This window comes from Peromyscus eremicus, chromosome 2 (assembly GCF_949786415.1).
Source record: "Peromyscus eremicus chromosome 2, PerEre_H2_v1, whole genome shotgun sequence".
NCBI lineage: Eukaryota > Metazoa > Chordata > Mammalia > Rodentia > Cricetidae > Peromyscus > Peromyscus eremicus.
Genome location: NC_081417.1, coordinates 52,562,491 through 52,568,102, shown reverse-complemented (window position 1 = coordinate 52,568,102; position 5,612 = coordinate 52,562,491). Strand labels below are relative to the sequence as shown.

Sequence of the window (5,612 nt, the reverse complement as noted above, 5' to 3'; positions counted from 1 at the left end):
AGGGCTACCAAGAGAAATCCTGTCTCAGCAAAACAAAAACAAAGCCAAACAAAAAGTTAAACCATAAAATATTGCTTCCTACAGAAAGTAACATATAATGTCCAATAACACTAATTAGAAATTAATCTGCCATTTCTCTTTTCAGACAGCCAAATCTTTTTTATTGAGGGAATGGGACTCTAGGGGGTGGACCTAGGGCCCTCACTACACAGCTGGTTTACTGGCACTGCCTCCAGAATCCTGTGGCTTCATCACACCAGAAAGCTCTGGAGGGCTGCAGTAGGGCTCAAGGCACAGGGCTTCAAAGGTGGAAAGCCAGGCCCACTGTGACTGGGGTCTATGGCCCTGCTGTCTAGCAAGTGAAGCCAGACTCTCCCAGAGTTTTTCAGTCATCAAAGAACTGGTCATCCCTGTACAGCTACTGCTTGTCCAGCAGCCACTTCAGGATGCCTTCAATGATGCCCTTCAGCTCCAACACAGTACTCTACTTCTTGGTGTCCGTGAAGATGATGGTGTTGTGGCACCAGATTATGAGAAATGCATCCATCCTGCTGGCTGCTTCTGACTTGATGTACTGGTACAGCCACCAACGAAATGGTTCAAAGAAGTGGTTCCTTCTGTCCATTCAAAGCAAAGATGCTTTCATGTGATGTCACTTATTTAGAGGAGGGAATGTTGCAAACAGTGACTAACACTAAAGACCTATGAAACTGCAATATGGAAACCTTACTACTGCAGTAGCTCTCGAAGGTATGTGCATATTTACATATGAAAGAAGTCTAAGTGGAGTTACCACATTACAGGGGAACAATGCCTCTTCCTGACACCATAAACTACCAAATAAAAAGCCTAATGTCAGGCATGGGATGCCTCCTTTCTACTTGTTGGTTAATGAGGCATAGACTCCTCAAACATTATATAATATCACTATTGGTCTTAGTTGCCCTCCAGAACGTGATCATAAGGCCCTGTTGCTGAAGACATCAAATGGACACAGAGAAACCAAAGCTGGTACTGACCTGAAAGATTTATCTCCATTGGCTAGTTTTCACAGTACTAGAAGGTTTTATGTATGATAATGAGAGAGAAAAGTTATCAACAGTTTTATCCAGATGTGAACCCTGCAGACTGTAGTAACAACTAGTCCAGTAAGGTGTGCCTACAGATGTACTAGTGTCATGAATGTTATAGAAGCAATCAATGGATCTATAAATGAATTTAAAGCTTGCTCCACAGTGTGGAACCCATTCCTGATACCATTAACTGGGGCCAAACTCATAGCTGGCTTGGTACTAGGCCTGATGGGTGAACCTAACATTATTATTCTGCTGAGTGGACATAGTAATAAACTTCCTCCTAATTTCATTTCTTTATATCCATCAATTATTGCATCTCTCAACCAACCTTCATCAGAGAAGCTTCACTTTGCTGTAGATAGAGATTAATACAGATACCCACAAATAGTGAGAGGCTGAGAATAAAAGGTTATGAGGGGATTAACTCTAAATGGGACATACATAGCACATCACCTCTTCCCAGGGCCAAACAATCATTGTAAGCGAGTGGGTAGAAAGGCTGTTACTGTGGAATAATCTTTTTGTACACGATAAAGATATGTTGCTCTTGTTGTTAATAAAAAACTGATTGGCCAATGACTAGGCAGGATTTTCAGGGAAGAGAGAATGCCAGGCAGAAGAAGGGTAAAGTCTCTGGAGTCAGGAGGAGACGCTATGAGATGTAGGATGGGAAGTATGTGGGTGAAGTAACGAGCCAGAGCAGCACATAGATGAATAGAAATAGGTTAATTTAATTTGTAAGAGCTAGCTAAAAACAAATTTAAGCTGTTCACTGAGCATTTATAATTAATATTGAGTCTCTGTGTGGTTTTTGGGGAAGTAGCTGGCAGAACAAAAAAGTCTGCCTACAGATTGTAGAGTCAGAGGCAGTAGAAATTGGCAGCACAAATGGGCAGGACAGCATGGTTGCATACTTGAATTTACAGCTTGGGATCTGCATACACAAGACTTGTACAGTATCAAATCAGCCTAATTCCCAATATGGATGGGAGAGGGGCTCATGAAGTCCTCTCCATATCTAAGGAGCTATTGGAAATGGATGGCTGGTCAGAGAGGGAAGTCAGTTTTCTTTAGTGATGAGGGTCCTGAGAGGCTGGCTAGCCATACTCCAGTAGGTGGTCCCGCACCCATGCACACAGAAGCAGCAATAAATGTACTCAATGATTACTTCCTTTTTTTAAGAGAGCACATGAAGTTGGGAGGGGAAAACTGGTAGGGGGAGTTGGAGGGAAGGGATGAGGGATGGATTTGATCAAAATACATTATGTACATGTATAAATACTAAATAAACTATTTTAATTTAAAAAGTCAAAAATAGATTTAAAAACATGGAAACTTCTGTTTGTGCAAGGAAAGTGATTTTCAGTTAATACTAAGAAAAAGAGTGTGAGGTAAATGAATTCTATGCTGAGGTTATTCGAGATCATGGATTGCCTTAGCAGCAATAAATGTTTGTGGCAGAGGAAATACTTGTAAATGCCATGTCAACAGCAATAGGAGGGAAGAAAATCTACCTATATCCAAATGCTTTAGCTGAACAAATGCCACCCTTAATCAAAGAAAAATATCTAGGTTCTACTTTTTTTTGCGACCAAATATTTGAACTAAGTTTTTCTACGTTCATCTTCAGGGTTTGTGGTCATGTGACACCGCGCATCAATTCTCTCAATGCTGAGACAGCATCACAGCATTTCTGAAATTCTTCTTGTTGTGTATGAATACTAATTCCAGACATTCCATACTGTGATTGGTTTAGCCATAATTGGCCTGTGCTTGACAATATTATGAATGCATTTTAAATAAGAAGGCTGCAAGTGTCTCTAGGATAGTAAATGAAAGGAGGATTGCCTCAGAAATAGTAATATTTAAAAGTACTTAGCCTGAGCAAAAGAATTAATTTTTTATAATGTTGCTCTGTAATGAGAAAGGGAATTTTCTTTCTCAGTATTTTATAGATCCATGTGAAGACGAAGGGCAAAATAAGTGAGGAATGGGTTTCAATTGACCCTGGAAGGGAAAAGTTCTTTCCTATGTCAGTAGAGGTTTAAAACTCATTTACCATGCATTTCTTGTTATTGCGTTTTAATTATAGAGAGTACACATATGCTGACAGTGCATGAGATCATGTTTGCTAAATGGACCTCGACTTATGCAGCACTCATCAAAACGCCTCTGGGATTCCACACATCCAGGCTTTGTTATGCTTAAAAACAAGGAACAGCTCCTCCTGTTGAAAAGGTAAAGGTGTGAACTAATGAAGTAAACTCTAAAACGATAAAATATTAAAAAGAAAACTGAAAGGCCTTCTTGAAAAAGAAGAGCAACTAAATTTGGCCAGTCTTTAAGAATGAAAACCATAATAATCAGTTAGTGATAAGTCTCTAACTGTATGGAAGCAGGTACAAAAGCCACACAACAGAAATTCCACGCCAGATGTATGAACTCTAAGTTGAATTCAGTCTGTAAAAAGACAAGTCCCAGGAGGTACAACTTATTGCTCTGGCTTAAAGCCCCATTCTGTCTGGTATTTCTTAGTAAGTTTCAACTACTGAAGTCAGCATAGTATCCGGGGGCATTCAAACGTGGATCCTAGCATGCATATAAGCAAATCAAACATATGGCCGCTGAGTGTGACCTGTGCAATTAAATAGATATTCCTGGAGTTATGGGTCAAAGGAAGTCTATTAATATATGAATAGTTAATTTGTTTCTTCTCCACTTACTAATATCATCATACTGTTATATATTAGTTAGACTTACTGCTGTTTATTGTTGAACAAAGTAAACCATAAGTAAACCTCAGAAGTAGTTACTTTGTTTAGCATGTTAATGATGTAATGCAGAATTAGGATGAAAGTGCTGGTGTAATTTTGACAATATGTAATTTTACTTTGAAATTTTTTTAGACACTCACAAAGGTATAAGGAGTGATTCAGAGGACAGCTATGGACCATCATATGGCTTGGTGCATGTGGTGATTTGAATAAAAAGAAGCTCCCATAGGCTTATTAGGTAGTAGCACTTTTAAGAGGTGGGGTCTTGTTGGAGTAGATGTGGCTTTGCTGGAGGAAGTGTATCATTGGAGGTTTCAGAAGCTCAAGCCAGGCCCAGAGGCTCACTCTATTTTCTTGCTGCCAGATGTAGAACTCTCAGCTCCTTCTCCAGCACCATGTCAGCCTGTATACCACCGTGCTTCCCCCAGTGATGATTGTAGACTAAACCTCAGAACATGTAAGCCAACCCCAATTAAATGTTTTCTTTTATAAGAGCAGCATAATCATGGTGTCTCTCCACAGCAATAGATACCCTAACTGAGACAGCTCGCAAACACAGGAGGCATTCTCTACCCATTCTGCACTATTGATCTTCCCAGGAAAAAGATGCTCTAAATCTGGTGGCTAGTGTGATTCAGCATTGTTTTATCACTTCTACGACATGAATGGGCTTCCAAACACTAAAAGCTAATAGAAGCTAATGCCAGGCTCGCTTTTGTTTTTGTAGTTCTGGGTCTGTGTAGGGTTGCTGATTCACACAACTCCAGTTTGCAGTGGTGGGGGTATTAAACCACCATGCGATTAGTTTGGATGAATTTGTTCATCTTTTCTGATCACAGACATCGACTCTATTTCCCCATTTGATTGATAGAAGCTAGACTTAAGGACGCATTTTAGAGCTGTTCTGAGCAGCTTATTTTCTTTCTTCATCTTTTCGGTGATCATGCCCAGTACATAGGCATGGTGAACGTTTTTGATTCCTGCAACTCAGCAAACTTCTCTTTGGCTCATAAGTAGGTATGACTCCTAATGGGAGGGAAGGTGGGAAGTCACAGAACAGAAGGTGAGAAAGTTGAGCTCATTATTTTAAACTATATTTTAAATGAAGTCATGTAAGTAATAAGTTAAGAACTTGGTAGACTTTTACAAAGTGAGCTCACCTGACTGACAATGAATCTTATCAAGAAAGAGAATAGTACGAGAGTCCCAGATGCTTTCTGTTACTGATCATGATACTCTACATCTGTTCATATCAATTAGCTTTACTTGTTTGAATATTAAACTATTGTAATAATATATTATATATACTTTTGTATTTTTTTCCTCTAGTCTCATATAGTATTTGTAGGATAAATCTATGGTGTTGTGTGCTGCAGTAACTAGCATTGTGAAATATACTATTTAATGAAAATACCTCAATTTTTCAGTTCTACTGGGGATAGATATTTGGTTGTTCCTAGTTTACTGAAACTATAAATACCATTTTAATGAACATATACAGTGTGTACTTTCTATTAGTACATAACTGTGTTCCTAAGAATGGTTTGTGTTTATTTTTTCTGAATTGAAACATTCACTTCTGTTGAAAGCAGAGAGGATCATAAGACAGAAAGCTAACAAAAGTTTTAAGACTCAGGAAGTTCAAAAAATGGCAATATTCACAAGGCCCCTCTTCAAGGCTATACACGCAGTGACCAATTGCTAGAGGCTAGGAGACTTTTGGTGGATGTGCCTCCAAGTGGGGAAGGGTATTCCAAGGCGC

The 5,612-nt window shown here is 39.2% G+C and overlaps 1 pseudogene; it reads right to left on the bottom strand.

The window, feature by feature from the left end:
• Nucleotides 1-204: 204 nt before the first annotated feature.
• LOC131904639 (elongin-B-like) lies at nt 205-547 on the bottom strand (annotated as a pseudogene).
• Nucleotides 548-5,612: the final 5,065 nt, after the last annotated feature.